At 39.4% G+C, this 18181-nt stretch overlaps 1 protein-coding gene across 4 annotated transcripts in view; it reads left to right on the forward strand.

Annotated features, from left to right (window-relative positions):
• The window catches only part of Ankrd6 (ankyrin repeat domain 6), a 189734-nt gene that overhangs the window by 129766 nt on the left and 41787 nt on the right, over window positions 1-18181 (forward strand). The gene's annotated exons all lie outside the window — the stretch shown is intronic.

Raw genomic sequence — 18181 nt, forward strand, 5'->3', positions numbered from 1 at the left:
CAATTCCAAATTTAAAACTATACCACAAAGCCACTGTGAGTAAAACAGCATGGTGCTGGCAAAGAAACAGACCTGAGGATCAGTGGAATAGATTGGAAGATTCAAAAACAACTCCAGATGTACTCAGCTACCACCTCATCTTTGACAGAGGAGCCAACCACCCTCACTGGAGGCAAGATAGTCTCTTTAATAAATGGTGTTGGAAAAACTGGATTTCATCCTGCCAAAGATTAAAACTAGACCCTTATCTTTCACCATGCACTAAACTAAAATCCAAGTGGATTAAAAATCTAATTATTAAAAAAGAAACACCAAACTTGCTGGAAGATAAGTTAGGCAGAACTCTTGAAGACACTGGCATAGGAAAAGACTTTATGAACAAATCCTCAGTAGCTCACAAACTAGCAGAAAGAATCAACAACTGGGATCTCATCTTATTAAAAAGCTTCTGCATGGCAGAAGAAACCATCAACAGAACTAAAAGAAAACCTATAATGTGGGAAAAAAATTTTACCAGCTGCTCCTCAAAGGATTCTTATCTAGAATATATAAAGAACTCAAAACAATCAGCCCCGCAAATATGAAGACCTGATTCAAAAATGGGCATCTGAAATGAACAGACATTTCTCAGATGAAGTAAGAGCAGCAAGTAAGTATTTGAAAAAATGTTCAGCACCACTGGTCATTCGAGAGGTGCAGCTGAAAACAACACTGAGATTCCACCTCACCCCACAAAGAATGGCTGCTATCAAGAAATCAACCAATAACAAATGTTGGTGGGGTTGTGAGGAGAAAGGAGCCCTTCTCCATTGTTGGTGGGAGTGCAGACTGGTGCAACCACTATGGAAATCAATATGGAGATACCTCAAAGAGCTGGAACTAGAGGTTCCATTTGACCCAGCCATCCCTCTGCTGGGTATCTTTCCAAAAGAATTAAAAGAATCATATCACAGTGATAATATGCACACCTATGTTTATTGCGACACATTTTGTAATAGCTAAAATTTGGAAACAGCCCATTTGCCCATCAGCTGGAAACGATAAAGAAGATGTGACTTTTCTATAAAATGGAATACAATTCAGCCATAAAGAATGAAAAATTAGATTCATTCATAGGAAAATGGATATATATTTAAGATATACTCCTAAGTGAAATAAAGTCACAAATGTAAATACCAAATAGTTTCTCTGGTGTGAAAAACTATAATAGTTCATAATATCCTAATGATATAATTGGTAATGTGAAATATAAAGAAAAGGGCTAAAGGTGTAGGGGAAGTGGAAAGGATAGGGGAAAGGTAATAAGGGAAAAGAAAAATATGAGAAAATGAAAATACAGAAACAAAATTTTTGTAAATAGGGAAGGGTGGAGGGAGTGAAGGGAGGGCAGGGACAAGGGGAAAAATGAGAACCAAGACCCTATAAAGGTACAAGATCCCAATGATGAATGTAACTGTACCGTATACCTAAAATGTACCAATAAACTCAATGAGAGAAGAAAAAAAAAAGAGAACTTTAAGAATGTGGCCTAGTGGGAAGTGTTTAGATCATTGGGATGATACCCACCAGACTGATAAGTGGGATCCCAGCCAACTTTGTCTTCCTCTCTCTTGTTGTCTGGCTATGAGATGAATGATTTTGCGTCACCATGCCCTCTTACTGTGATGTGCTGCTGCCTTCCCACCAGAGGCCTAAAAGCATAGACTCACCTCATCAAAGACTGGGGCCTTCAAAACTGAGTCAAAATAAATCTCTTCTCTTTATAAATTGATGATCTTGGTGCTGGTTACAGTAACGGAAAGCTGGCTAATTCAGGTTTCTATTAATAACACAGCATGCATAAACCAGACTGCTCTGCACCAACAGGGTTGTGTGGCCCCATATAAGGGCACTATTTTCTTCTAGGATCCTGGTCTATTTCACTTTGTGGATTGTGCTTAATACTAGGACTTATTGGAAAGATTTGGTTCAGAACTTGTGTTTGCCAGCTGGCTGGTGTATAGTCATTTTCTTTAAACTGCCAGTTTCCCCCTGGGTGTGGTAACATGTCTGTAATCCCAGCACCCCAGAGGCTGAGTCAGGATCACCACAAATTCGAGGCCAGCCTGGGCTACATAGTGAAAACAGGCTCTCTACATATCAAGACCCTGACCCAAACAAACAAACAAAAAACAAACAAACAAACAAAAAAAACCCCTGCCTGTTTTCAGGAGGTGGGCATGCTTGTAAGGTTGTTGGTCAGTAAAAACCATCAACAAGTTGTTTTCTCAACAAGAAAATGCACTTGTTTTCTATGTACTGTGCTTCACGAAGACTCCATACACTTATTTAAAAAGATACAATTTTTTAAAACCTGTAAATACATAATAGCTCTAATAGAGAAAGTACAAAGTCTTTCTGTCGTGCTGTTTGCCTCTACTCTGTTTCTCTCCCTTGAGGCAACCAATTTTTCTTACATTGTGCCCCCAAAATATTTCAGGCACATATGTGCAATTTGATGTGCCTCTGTTTCCCCCTTTCTATGCAAATTGTAGGGTATTATACTCTTCACTTTGTTTTATTCAGTTAATATAAGTGAACCATAATTGACATACCCAATCCTTTTGATGGACAGTTAGGTTAGGCTAATCTTCTGTTCTTATAAATTATGCTGCAGTGACTTTGTTCTGAGATCTTATTGCACAATGTGATTGTTTTGTTGGGTAAATTTCTCTTAAGTGGTACTGCTGGGTTATGTCAAGGAGGTCCATTAGGCAGGCATTAGAGTGACTCACGTTTCCAGCAAAGGTAGTAGGAGCCTTCTGTAGTGCTGTTTGGAGGAAGGAGAGATGGTTCCTCAGATTGAGAGGAAGTGTGTAAGAACAGATGGGGAAAAATAACCAAGATACACATGTAAATGTACAAGATCCCAATGATGAATGTAACTACTGTATACCTTAAAAGTACCAATAAACTCAATAAAAAAAAGTTAGTTCAACAAAACAAAAAAACAACTGATGTGGTGAATTCTACATGAGCCCCTGCCTGGGCCTGCGGGGATATACACTGTAATTGAGAGCAAGCCTCAAAACTGTAGGAATGGACTTAAAATTGACTCTAGCATCTTAAGGGAGGCTGTTGAGGCTGCTGTTAAAATACAGTCCAGGATTTGGCATTGAGCTCTAGCTGCACTTTCCTGCCTATAGGGATTTTCTGGGAGCATGACCTTGCTCTTCAAGGCTTTTCCTAGGTGCTCTCTAGTTGTGTGTAGAAGACACACCTTAGTTACGTTGGTGCTCAGTGTGGCAAAGGTGGCCCTGTTTGCCCTCCACCTTCCCACTTCTGGGAAGCCTGGTAAGAACAGTGGCCCAAAAAAGGCCCAGTTGGCACCTGGATGTTCCTTCAGGGAGTTGTCATCCCTTCTCCATGGTCCATCAGTCCTGTGTTGGTATTCTGTTGCCTCAGTAGCCTGTACTAAAGTCTGTAATTACATGACTGTTTTACAACCCTGATTAAGAAGAAGTAAAACTCTGCCAGGCATGGTGGCGCATGCCTGTAATGCCAGCATTTGGGAGGCTGAGGCAGGAGGATCCCTGTGAGTTTAAGACCAGCCTGGGCTACATAGTGAGTTCCAGTTTGGTCTCAACTACATATTGAGACCCTGTCTCAAAAAGCAAAAACAAAAGAAGTAGTAAAACCCCAAATTGTACAGGTCATAAACCCCCTACAGTCACACAAGTTAGTAGCTTCTAACCAGTCTAAATGAGGCATTATGTGTTGTGGCACAGGTGGGTATCCACATTTTTAAATCCTCTCTAAAGGCCTTTATCTTATCCTCCAAAATACATTAGAGGATTAATGGCTTCCAGGTCAATAATCAGCATGTTGTAAGATAGTCAAAGCATTCTCCCAACCCATGTTCAAAGTATGCTATAACATGAGGAAGCCGAAGAGGGAAACAGCTTTAGAAGCTGCTGAGTTGCTCACTGGGTGGCATATTCTAGCCCAAACTGCCATTCACAATAGAAGTCTCAGAGGTGCACTCTAAAAATCTATAATGCAGATAAGCAGACACTCTACTGAATACAGTTTGCTTGCATTCCCTGTATGTAGTTTATACCGAACACTGGGAGTTGTAGCTGCTTGCAGTTACAAACTGCCCCTCAGATCACATACTTCTAGGCCTCTGCTCTAAGCCAACACAGGTGGTCCTTTGGTGAATCCACTGAGCCTTATTCATAGCCAACTTCCCTCCCCACCATAGCAAGGATTGAACCCAGGGCCTTCACTGAGCTACATCTTCAGCCCTTTTATCTTTTATTTTGAGACAGGATCTTATTAAATTGTTCAGGGCTCAAACTTGTGATCCTCCTGACTCAGGTTTCCAGAGTGCTGGGATTACAGGCACATGCCATTACACCCAAATAAATTTCCTTCTTTCTCTTAAGCTGTAATAAGTTAGATTTCAGAAAATAAGCCAAGGACTTATTGGGAGATTGAAAATTCTTCCCCAGCAGGCCTGTTGGTTTGTTTTCAGTGGGATTGGCTATTTATTGTATATTTAGGTTGGTCTAGACCAACAATTTAGGGTACATGCCTGAGTACATGTCAGCTATGAGTTTAGCTCTTATTTCCACTGAGTTGCACATTGTAATGAGCAAGTGAAACTGATTTCAGTGTTTTAAGGCTTATTCAACAGCAATGAGTATAACCTATGTTTCAACAGGTATCTTAGCTCAGGCTACTGTAACAAAATACCACATACTGTGGGTTTAAACAACTGACATTTATTTCACAATTATGGAAGAGGGGAAGTCCAAGATCAAGGTAGCAGCAGATTCACTTCCTGGTTTACTGATGTCTGCTTTCTGTGTCCTCACATGGTAGAGAGAAAGAGGGCTCTGCCATCTTCATGACTATGTCTAATCCAAATAACCTCCCAAAGCATTGGGTTTAGAGCCTCAACATAAGAATTTGGGGGAGCCTTAATTACTTTATTCATAACAACAGGCTAAGTAGGAGCGATTTAGTGGGCTGTCTGTGTCCTCAGGCTTCACATCCGTGGATTAAACCAATCTATGATCAAAAATGTCCAAAAAACTTATTTGAACCTCGAAGTTGTCCTGATATGTAAGTGAGATTTAAAATCTAGACTATGAATGTGCTTCATTTATTCTCTCAAATAAAAGCTTATGTGGGAGTAAAAAAGAACATTTGAAAGAAATTGTATCTACCTAGCGTGACATTTTTATCATTATTTCCTAACAATACAACAGATATTTACATAACATTGATACTGTGTTAGGTATTATAAGTAATGTACAGATGATCAAGGTATACAGGAGGTGTGGCCAGGCCATTTAAAAACATTGTGTCTGGCTGGGCATGGTGGCTCATGCCTGTGATCCCAGCCCTCAGGAGGCTGAGTCAGGAGGATCGCTATGAGTTCGAGACCAGCCTGGACTACATAGTGAGTTCCAGGTCAGTCTCAACTACATAGTGAGACCCTGTCTCAAAAAAACAAAAACAAAACAAAACAAAAACAAAAACATTTGTCATTTTGTATAAGGGACTTGAGCGCCTATAGATTGTAGGGTCCTTAGAGCATCCTGGAGCCGATCTCCCATGGTTACTGAGGAAGAACCCATTGACCATATTAACAAATGCAGAAAATGATTTTGGCTGTCCAACATTCATTGATGACAGGAGCTCAGCACTTCAGCAATTGAGAACTTGTTCAATGTGGCAAAAGGGCATGTACCAAAAACCTACAGCAAATAACCTACTGAAGGGAAAAGAACAGCACTTTCCTACTAAGATAAGGAATAAGGCAGGGAAGTCTGCTCTTAACTACTTCACTTCAGTGTAGTTCTGGAAATTCTAGCCCCTGTGTTTAGGCAAGAGTAATGAAAAGGCATTGAATGAAAAAAATTTATATAGAGATGGATTATGATCTGTGTTGTACAACTTATGAATATATTTAATGTCAATGAATTTTACAGTTTAAAATGATTAAAATGGTAAATTTTATGTTATGTATATATTTTTATTTAGTACATGTTAGTAGTACAGAATGATCCCATTGCTCATGCAGAGTACTCATGTACCTAACACGTACTATTTCTTTATTCTTTTTCCCATTCTTTTCCCTCCCCTCTCCATCTGTTGGTCCCCTTCCCATATGCAGAAGATCTGTCTCCCTATTTTGTATTTTATTTTGCTGTTTGTTTGTTTGTTTGGTAGCAGGGATCAAACTCAGTACCTTGCACTTTCAAGGCAGGCAGTGGCACCACTGAGCTGAATCCCTGGCCCTATTTTTCTCTTTATTTATATGTTTGGTTTCTCATATAAGAGAAAGCATGTGATATTTAAGGCTATGCATCTGATCTATTGCAAATAACATTACGATCTCAAGATGCATCCACTTCCACTTTGCTACAAATGATTCAAGTTTATCCTTCTTTATGGAAGAGTAGTATTCCGTTGTATATGAATGCCACATTTTCTTAATCCATTCATCTATTGATAGACATATAGGCTGCTTCCAAGATTTAGCTATTGTGAGTTGTGCTGCTATAAACATCGGTATGCATGGATCACCATACTATGATATCTCTAACTCTTTTCAGGGAGATACTTAGAGGGGAAATCCCTGGGATGAATGGGACTTCTGGTTTTTTGAGAAATCACACTGATTTTCATAAAGGTTGTATTAGCATTCCCACTGACAATATAGAAGGGGTTGCTTTCCCCCCTACTGCCTCCCCTACATTTGTAGTTTTTCAATTTTTTGATGAAAACCATTCCTTCTGGAATACAGTGGAATCTCAGTGTTGTTTTAATTGGCGTTTCTCTAATGACCAGATATCTGTAACACACAAATGTATCACAGAAGCTCCCACGGCTGCACTCTTGAGCCAGGCTCTGCTCCCTCCTTGCACTTTTCCTCAAACAATTCAGGTTCCTGGCTTCCCCAAACTTCTGGGGTCTCCACTGCACTTTTGACTTCACATTCACAGCTTTCCACACTGCCCTCTCAGGGACACACTGCCTGGCCTCCCAGGGCTTCTTCTAAAATTGAGGTGGAAAAGCCTTCCTCACACCACAACTCTTACATTCTGCATGTGTCTAAACCTGCACCATGTGGATGATGCCAAAGTCTGCTGCCAGCTGGAGCAGTAGTCAGGCTTCCTTTTCCAGGGCTGTAGGGGTCCAGTGTCTGTGAGCCAAATCCTAGGCCACCGCCATTCTGGAACATGGTGTTCTGGGCTCTCTTCTCAAAGCAATCTTTCACTTTTGCCTTTTGAGGCTGTAAAGGGTGGAGTCCTGCTGCTACTTGTGATGCCCTCAGCCCATCTTTTCTACTTTTCTGTTCTATAACAGAAGGTCACCTCACAAACCCATAGGCCCCATGGCCTAAGCTAGGGGGAGAAAACTGACTTGCTGAATACGGAAAAACTGTAGATGCTAGAGAGTAACTACTCAGAACTAGAGAATTTTTTAAATTCTGTTTTTGGACTCATTTTTTTCCCTCTTCTTCACTGGTTTATTGGGATTTGGGGGTTTTCCTTTCTCTTTTTCTTTCCTCTCTCTTTTCTTTTCCTCCTTTTAATATTTTCTTATACATTTTTTTCTGCTCCAAATTTTTTCATTACTTTGTTCTTATTTTTTTTCTTATTATTCCTGTTTGTTCTTTTCTGTTACTTCTAATTCTATATTAATTTCTGTTTACTTCTCTCTTTTTTTGGTACCAGGGATCAAACTCAAGAACTTGCACTTGTGAGGCAGGCACAGTTCTGTTTACTTCTTTGTTTTTTTGTTTGTTTGTTTTGATAGCGGGAATTGAACTTTGTGCTTGCTAGGGAGGTAGCAGAACTGTTTTCTTCCTTTCTTTTCTTTTTTTCTTTTCTTTTCTTTTCTTTTCTTTTCTTTTCTTTTCTTTTCTTTTTTTTCTTTCTTTTCTTTCTTTTGATTTTTTGAGACAGGGTTTCACTATGTAGTTGAGACTGACCTGGAACTCACTATGTAGCCTAGGCTGGTTTCGAACTCACAGCAAACCTCCTGCCTCAGCCTCCCAAGTGCTGGGATTACAGGCGTGTGCCACCATGCCTAGCCCTGTTTTATTTCTTAATAGGATCCTTTGTCTCTCTTTTCCTTCTTCCTTCTCATTTTACATTGTTTAATTATTCAAAATCTTCTTTCATTCTCTCCCAACTCCCTATATAATCATTAATCTTTACTAATCTTTAAAAGAGAGTTAACTATATATTACTATAGAATTCTTTTCTATTATTAGAGGAGGTACAGTTATATTTAGTAGATAGTTATTGTATATCAATATTTGGTTTGAATTAGTCCTTATAATTATGGATATCTTCTCTATGGTTAAGGGTAGTACGTTATTGGTTCTTATACTATATCAATATCTAGTTTGTCTTGGATGATACTATTGTTGCTGATTTACTTGCTATTGCCAGGGTTCCATAGTTGTTGCCACAAATACGTTTTCTCTATATGCCAATACCCAGATTACTTTTGTCTCATTAACAATGCTGAGATCCATTTGTGGAGAACTGGGTGCTGGACCAATTACAGCTCATCCTCGCCTCCCAGATTAGCCACACTCAGAGTGCATTACTGAAATGTAGACACTAAATAAAGAAATCTCCAACAAACCTCAGCACATAACAAAACAAACAAAATAGAAACATGTCAAAACAAGGCAACAAAAGGTTTTCACAAACTCCCAACTCTCCAAACCATTGAAGGAGAGGAAAACAAAAGTAACACAGCCAAATTATTCAAAAAGATAACAGAGGAGATTGAAAAATGGATCAATAAGGTATCCAGTATGCTCACAGAGCATACTATTAAATAATAATAAGATCAGAGCGCTTACAGAAGGCACTCATGAAAAGTTAACTGAGTTAAATAAAATAAAAACATGAACGACCCAGTTTAACAAAGAGTTAGAGTCCATACAAAGGTTCCCAATAGAAATCCAGATTTAAAATTATATTGAAAGAGGGCTGGGGATTTAGCTGGATGGTTCTGCTGCCTGCCTTGCAAGCTCAAGGTCCCGAGTTTGATCCCCATTACAAATATATATATAAAAGTATGAGTGGAAGTGAACAATGTGAGTTCCCTGTGTCAATTAGAAAACAGGACTGCTGTCAGAGACTGTTGATTCAGACATACCTTAAAAGCAACAAGAGAACATGAAAAATGTACCCAAGAGTTGCTAGATGATGCAAAGAAAAATAACCTAATTAACTGGAAGGTAGTGAAAAATAGAAGAGAGTATAAATGGTATTTTTTAAAAAACCTGTTTACAGAAATAATAGCAGAAAACTTTCCAAATATAAGAGCTGAGGATTTAGCTCAGTGGTTCTGCCACCTGCCTCCCAAGAATAAGGAAAGAACTAAACATACAGTTCAGTCAGGCATATATAATATATAATATAATATATAATTTTTTTTTATAATATAATATATAATATAATAGCCATGATTAATAATAATAAAAAAAAACCCTCTCAACATTGCCATAGTAAAAATCCCAGAAATCAGACATAGGGACAGAATCTTAAAGCTGTTAGAGAAAAGAAATGTGTAAGGGTAAACCCATTAGAATTACAGCAGACTTCTCAACACAAACCTTACAATTCAGGAGGACTTGGAGCAAAGTATTTCACCCCCAAAATTTCCAACCCAGACTGATATATCCTGGAAAACTATCTTTTAAAATTGATGGAGAAATAAGGTATTTGCATGACAAGAGCATCACAAGAAATTCATGACCACCAAACCAGCACTACAAAAAAATTTTCAAGGATATTCTAGAAAGAGACAAAGAACCCAACAATGCCAATCAAATAAATATACCAGCAGGGCAAGCAGTTAAACAAAAGGGAAAAGAAAAAAAGGAAATCAGCAACAGGAAAACAATATAATAACAGGAATAAGTACTGATGTATTAGCTTTCAGTAATAATTTTCAACATTGTCTCAATTCCCCACTCAAAAGGCCCTAGAAAAACAAGAACAATCCAAATCCAAAGGAAATTATAAAGATAAGAGTAGAAAGTATGAAATTGAGGCTGAAAAACAATACAAAGGATCGTTGAAGAGCTGGTTCTTCAAAAGAATAAGCAAACTAGACAAATACTAAACCAATCTTACCAGAAAAAAGCAATGAAAAAACCCAAATAAATGCAATTAGAAATGAAAAAGTTCAAGTCATAATCAACATTGCCCAAATCCACAAGATTATTAGTAACTACTTTGAAACCTGTACTCTAATAAATTGGAGAATGCAGAAGAAATGGATAGGTTCCTAGATACATATGAATTACAAAAACTGAACCAAAAAGATATAAAGGCCCTGAACAATCAGGTAACAGGCAGTGAAATCAAATAGTAAAACATAACAACAATGAAAATAAAACCTATGAACTAAGAAAAGCACAAGTGTTAATTGAGTCACTTCTATAAAAACTTTAGGGAAGATCTAATGCCAGTACTCCTCAAACTTCAACAAAGTTGAAAGGGAAGGAGTACTTCTAAAGTGATTCTTGGAAGCTAGCATTACCCTAATGCTAAAACCAGAAAGGACCCTACTGAAAAAGAAAGTGATAGGTCAATGTCTATAATAAACATAGATGCAAAAATCTTAAAGACACTGGCAATCAGAATACAACAAATCATCAAAAAGATCATATATCATCAATAATTAGGATCTAACCCAGGGATACAGGGATAGTTTAACATATGCAAATCAAAAAGTGTAATCCATCACATAAACAGAAGTAAAAACAAAAATCACATGATCATCTCAATAGATGCAAGAAATGCCTTTGACAAAATCTAACATCTATTCAAGATTAAAACTCTATAGAAAATAGGTATAAAAGGAAATTACATCAATCTAATAAAAGCCATTTATGACAAACCTATGGCCAACATCATATTAAATGAAAGAAGCTCAAAGCTTTCTCTTTAAAATCAGAAACAAGAAAAAGATATCTGCTATTACCACTCCTATTCAATGTAGTTTTTGAAACATTAGAGCAATCAGGCAAGAGAAATAAAGGTTTTGTGTAGGAAAGGAAAAGTGAAATTATTATTTTCACATGACATAATCCTCTACATAGAAGACCAAAAAATTCCACCAAAAGACTCCTAGAATTATTAACCAAATTTAGTAGTGTAGCAAGGTACAAAGTCAACACACAAAAATCATAATTCCTGTACACCAATAAAAAGTTACTGAGAAAGAAATTAGGTAGGCAGTAATATTCATAATAGCATCAAGAAAAAATACTTAGAAGTTAACCTAAGGAAGTAAAAGACCTCTACAACAAAAACTACAGTACTCTAAAAACCTTTTGCTTGAAAGAAGACATCAGAACATAGATATCCCATTCCAGGACAATGAGAAGCAATATTTTCAAGATGGCCGTACTTCTAAAATTAATTTACAGCTTTAATGCAACTCTTATCAAAATACAAATAGCATTCCTCACAGAACTCGAGAAAACAATCCTAAAATTCATATAGAGCCAAAGGAGACCTAATAGCAAAAGCAATCCTGGGCCCAACAACAGCAAGGCAGAGGGCATCACAATCTCGGACTTCAAGTTATACTGCAAAGCTACAGTGATAAAAACAGCATGGGATGGGGGAAAAATCCAAAAAGACCAACATGTAGATCAGTAGAACAGAGTACAGGACACAGAGACAACTTCAAGCACAATCAACTACCCAGTCTTTGACAGAGGAGCAAAACACTTATGCTGGAGAAAAGATAGCCTGTTTAGCCAGCCATGGCAGTACATGCCTGTAATCCCAAAATAACTGCAAGTACAAGGCCAGACTGGACTACATAGTGAGTTCAAGGCTGGCCCAGACTACACAATGAAACTGGTCTCAGAACAAAACAAACAAATAAATGATTACCTTTTTTACAAATGATGCTGGGGGAACTGGCTTTCCAAACGCAGAAAATAGAATCTAGACACATATTTCTCATGATGTACTAAAATAAACTCACAATGGTCACATATCTAAGTGGTGAAACAATGTGCTGAAAGATAAAATACGTAAAACTCCTGAAGACATAGGGGGTAGCCAAGGACTTTTTGAATAGAACTTGTATGCCTTATGTCTAGATGTCCCCTCAAAGCTTCATGTGGTCATAGGTGGAGCTTTTCAGAGGTGGATGGATCTAGAGAGTGTGGGACCAAGGATGTGATGCCGAGATTCACAGTGTAATGCTAGGATACTGTCTCATCTGGTAGCCTTGATAAAATGTAAGGGACAGAAAGAGGCCTGTGGCTGCGTGTTGCTTGTTCCCTTGCTGTCTTCTGACTTCTTTGTCTACCACGAACTGTTTCTCCTTCGCAGTGCCCCTCTGCTATACCACTCTGCCTTGGAAACAGCCAACTATGAACTGAAACCTTTACAACGTGTGAGCTAAATACACCTTTCCCCCTTTAACTTTTGGTGTTGGGTATTTTGTCTCAGCAACAGGAGAAGTGGGTCATTGCTGTGACTTTACCTAGTCATGTGGCTCAAGAGCCTTTGGAATTGACTTGTGAGAAGGGGCAGACTTAGGAAAGCTCTGGAGATGCTGGCTGAAAAAGCAGAGCTGCAATGCCTCAGGCTATACTTGATAGGGAATTCTAGTCAGAGCTCAGAAGACCAGCAATGCTAATAGAAATTCTGCAGGCAAAGACCAGGCTCGGAAAGTTTCTGCTGGGAAGGAGGACTGCATTGGCTATTGAACTCCAGATGTGTTATGCCTTGGAAGAAAGTTTGTCTGCCTTTTGGTCATGTCCACAGACTGCCTGAGACTGAGATTAAGGGTGGCGGACTAATTAATCTTGCAAAAGAAATTTTAAGATAGTCTAATGTTGAGGCAGTGGCATGGCTACTGTTGGGGGCCGTTAGCCAGGTCTATGTTGAAAATCAAGAGAAAAGAGCCCAGCAGAATAATTTAAAACATTTTGAGTTTGCCCAGAAAGGAAGCTACAGTAAGGCGGTGAACTTCAAAGATCCTCAAGGCTGAGAAGGAACAGAAAAGTAGAAAAGATGGGCTGAGGGCATCACAAGTAGCAGCAGGACTCCACCCCTTATAGCCTCAAAAGGCAAAAGTGAAAGATTGCTTTGAGAAGAGAGCCCAGAACACCATGTTCCAGAATGGCGGTGGCCTAGGATTTGGCTCACAGACACTGGACCCCTACAGCCCTGGAAAAGGAAGCCTGACTACTGCTCCAGCTGGCAGCAGACTTTGGCATCATCCACATGGTGCAGGTTTAGACACATGCAGAATGTAAGAGTTGTGGTGTGAGGAAGGCTTTTCCACCTCAATTTTAGAAGAAGCCCTGGGAGGCCAGGCAGTGTGTCCCTGAGAGGGCAGTGTGGAAAGCTGTGAATGTGAAGTCAAAAGTGCAGTGGAGACCCCAGAAGTTTGGGGAAGCCAGGAACCTGAATTGTTTGAGGAAAAGTGCAAGGAGGGAGCAGAGCCTGGCTCAAGAGTGAAGCCGTGGGAGCTTCTGTAATATATTTGTATATTACAGATATCTGGATTATTCATTCTACTCAGAATTTCAAATTGTACAAGAAATAGTGAATCAACTATATAAAACCTTAGCACCTTAATAAACAAATTTTCAATGAACCAAGAGGAAAAGGAGGAGGAAGAAAAAATTGGAAATACGATTAAAGATATAGCCTTTGGAAAAGCACTAAGGCCAAACATTTTGACAGTGCTATTAATTTTATCAATTTTTCAATGTTATGTGAAATATTGTGAAGCAGAGCAAAATGGAAAGCTAGATTGTTTTATAAAGCCAACACAGGTAAATATAAATGAGAATGAGAACCAGAACCATATGTTAATCTCACTTATGAAAACAGATACAAAAATTCCTAACTTTACCTGAAAGAGTACAGCATTTATCAGAAGAATGATATAGTATGACCGTATCTGAAATGCAAGGATGGTTCCACAGTTCATTATACAATACCACCAAAAGAAGAAAGAACATGCCATGTTAATAGTTGCTGAAAAGGCAGTGGTGCTTACTTTCTGGAAGGCCAGTCTTAATCTCCCACCCCTTAGCACATAACAAATCAAACCACTATGATTTGTCAGTTGATTGGAAATGTAATCTAAGTAGCTCCTTGTGAGGGTCATGAGGGGCCATTCGTTGATGCCTTATCACTTAGCAACATGTGTCCTATGGAATCCTCAACAGCCAAATAAGTTGCTTAAAATATTTCAGTCTTTTTTGGTGGACTTGTCTAGTAGTTACTAGGTTATGAAACAAAACAACAAAAAAGGAATTTTCTTATTAATGAAATATAATTGTTAGGAATAATTTATTTTTAAAAGTATGCTTCAAATCACTTCTCCAAATTATTTGTGATGATCGTCGCTTTACAGGACTATCCCAGTTTCTCTGTTTTTGTGTAGATGGACCATTAGCCCCTAGTGCAAGAATTTCCATTTGTCTCCATGACATTTTGTCTTATTTCCCTATTCTTCTAATCTGAGACTATCATGTTTCTTGATTTTTGTCATCCAAGGACATTACTCCCTTGCTGCTGCTTGTCATCTATAGTCCGATTAAGATATGAAGGGTCACTCATCCAAGTAAACAAATAGACAACAGATATTCCCAATAAGGCAAGAAAGCTCCAAACCCCTTTTAATATGTAGTTTTATTTTCTTTCTTTGATTCATGAACATTTTCTTCCTTTATTTTCTTCTGAATTTCTTCATTGACTCATAGTTGTGGTGTGAGGAAGGCTTTAAAGTTTTCTGACCCAAATCTACATCATTCCAGACATTGATGCTCTCCAGAAACACTGTCTGTGATAAAAAAGACCCTTGGGGGCGCCTGGGAAAGTGGGGTTCTGCCATTTAAAAATCTAAAAAAAAGACTCAAGTGGCCAGGATTCTAGCTGTTGCCATCCTACCCAAATGAGATTTGAAACTTGGTAACTCATTTAACTTCTGTTAGCCTTACTATCCTCATCCAAATTAAACTATCAAAACCTTTTTCCATTTGAATACAGTATTATGTTTCTAAAATATGTGCCACTCTTATTTTATCAGTTTTACAACTTTCTTGCCTCCTATTATCTCTGTCCTTAATACAGATAATATGTTGAAATGTTACTTTCCTTAGAAAAAGCTGCATGACCCTGACTACCATAAATCTCAAGATCTCCTAAAGAAGGGAAGCTGCTTTATTCTGGAACTATTATACTATGTAATCTAAAGTCTGCCTATTATGTGATTTCTTCTCGTGTGGGTCATATCTATCTACTTGACCTCCTTAGAATACCCCCAGTTAAGATTCTTAAACTATTTTATTTCTGAGCTAATGAGTCTCAATTCCTTTATCCAGCCTCCCCCTCCTTTCAAGTTTATACTCTTATTCCTTTGGCTTCTGACTCAGGTCTCTCTGTGACTCTGATCATTGGAATACCACTGAAAGAAGGTGGTGCTGCAGGAAGGGCTAAGCACTAACCAGTACACTTGCTTCTTACTCTTGAGGTGCACTCTGTTCTGTAGACCTTGTCATTCATGGAATAGCTATTACTCCTCTGAAAGACCTGCCCTATAGTAGGATCTGAAATGCTTAAGCAAGAGTGAGGAGCTGGAGTAATGAGTGATGAGAGTCATCGTCCAAGTATCCCAGAACCCATGGAGAGCATGTATGTGTGGGTGGGGTGCTTCCCCAGGTTGTTTCTCTAGGTTCAGATTCTTAACTGATCCCTTGTCCCCCTGCCTGAAGCGTGACCTCTCCTAAGGAGGTGTCTCCAACATAAACACCTTGGTCTACCTGCAGAGTATCAAGTGACGAAGTTCAGCACCAAACATGAGTACATCCTGGGAATGAAACACCTCCCCTTCTTTTCAAGGTTTGTTTTGAGCTGGCTGCCTTTGGCTGGGCTCCCTTGTCACCTTCACTGGTTGGTGATTATTGTCTTAGCAGGAATCTTCTTCCTAGAATGTTCCATGACAGTCTTCCCCACCAGAATGAGAAGCAGGAACCCTCTGTGCATCTTCTATTATCACCTGCATATATACCTTTTGGGTCACCTGTGGAGTGGGAGTCACTCTGATGCTCCTGTGTGCAGTTCTGCTGGAGCCTAACCCATGGGGCTCAGCCTGCCTGAGTAAAGCTTGCTTCCATCCCAGAGATGTTCACATTGGGGCCACGGTGCTGTGATTGTTGTTTGGCAACATCTCAAAGCCCTTCCCTGTTCTGTTCCCTGGAGGTGAGCCAGCCCTGATTCCTGGTTGGATGAAAGGGAAGTTCAGCAATTCTGTCTTCTCTGGCCTCCAGTGTCCTATCCTGATACCAAGACCAGGAATGGCCCTTTAAAGGGGCCAAGGCTGTGGTTTGTAACCTGTGGCTGTATATTAGGATCATGTGGAACTTTAAAAAGTTCCACTTCAGACCTACTCTAAGTTGATAGAATCCAATGCTTTGGAGATAAAATTTGGGAATGGGCTTTTTGGTGAAGGGGTTTAAGATTTTAGATAATTCTAATAGGAAATAGAGGCAAAAAACCAGTAACTTAAGTCAATAGCTCTTAACATGTGGTCCTTAACCACTAGTATCTTCCTCTCAGGAAACTGTTAGAAATGCACACTCTCAGGTTCTACCCTAGACTTACTGAATCAGACACTCTGAAAAAGATCCCAGCAGTCTGTTTTAACAAACTCTGTAGGGGAATCTGCTGCCCAATTAAGTTTAAGAAACGCTGGCTTAGAGTATAGTACTATTGCAAAAAGCGGGATAGTTTAATGTGACCTGTAAATGAAATTGTGCAAAAGCATCAATAGAAGAGATGCTCTGAGAAAGACTGCATAAACATTAGTTGAATTGGATTGTGGAATTAAAGATGATTTTCTTTTACTTTACAAGTTTTCAGTAATGCGTTATGCATTGAAGATATGGAAAGCTCTGGGTCATGGTGGGGCAGTATTTGAGGTGTTTTACACTGACAGGTGGGACAAGAGCACCATGAAGAATGTAGCAAGAGGAATGGCTCTTGCTTGGGCAGGCCCAGCTTGGCAGGTTTAGCCTGCAGGCCACTCTGGGGAGGGGTTATCTGACCTCTTCATCTTTTCCTGTGTTCTCAACCTGTCACCCCATAGTCATCTGAGGAGTTCTATAAAAACAGATGCCTGGGCCCCACCACCAAGCGCTGATCAGACTCAGGAGGGGCTCAGCCATCAGGACAGACAGACCAGCTGCCCCAGGATATTTCCGTAACAGAGAAATAGATAACCTCTGCTCATCCCTGAGGTTCCAAGAAAACCAAATTACTTCTAAGACACCCCAGAGGTCAGTGTCTAGGCTGGGTCACACCACCTAAGAATTTGGGAGCAAGACATGGGGACCCCCCACCCCTACAGCACCATCAAGGCAGCATGTAAGTGGGTAAGAGCTTGGGCTGGAACAGATGGCCTAAGAGGTGAATCCACACTTCAGTTACCTGCTACATGGCTTAGAACAAGTGACAATCTCCATGCCTCAGTTTTCTTCCTCTGTAAAATAGGCTTAATGATAGTGTCTACCTTATAGGGTTGGGCAGATTAACTGAGTTAACGCATGTAAAATTCTTTTTCCTTTTTCCTCTGGTACTAGAGATTGAGCCTGGGGCCTTGGCATTGGTTCACTTTCCCAGACCTTTTTATTATTTTTTTTTTTCAAAATTAATTTTATTGGTACATGTAAAGTATACAAGATAATGATATTCATTTTTGGAAATTTATACCTTTTCATAATCTTGGTTTTATTTAGACCTTTTTATTTTTATTTCTATTGATTGATTTCGGTATCGGGGATCCAACTCCGGTCCTTGTGTTGTGAGGCAGGCACCGGAACCACTGAGCTAAATCCCCGACCCTAGACCTTTTTTATTTTTTGATTAAGTCCAGGTGGGACTTGGACTTGCCATCCTTGTGCCTCAGCTGAGATTACCGGCATGAGCCACTGCACCAAGCAACACATCTACACTTCTTAAGACAATGTGTACCAAGCCGGGCATGGTGGCGCACGCCTGTAATCCCAGCACTTCAGAGGCTGAGGCAGGAGGATCCCTGTGAGTTACCAGCCTGGGCTACTTAGTGAGTTCCAGGTCAGTCTCAACTACATAGTGAGACCCTGTCTCAA

This window comes from Fukomys damarensis, unplaced genomic scaffold (assembly GCF_012274545.1).
Source record: "Fukomys damarensis isolate Sample0158 unplaced genomic scaffold, DMR_v1.0_HiC HiC_scaffold_14, whole genome shotgun sequence".
Classification (NCBI taxonomy): domain Eukaryota; kingdom Metazoa; phylum Chordata; class Mammalia; order Rodentia; family Bathyergidae; genus Fukomys; species Fukomys damarensis.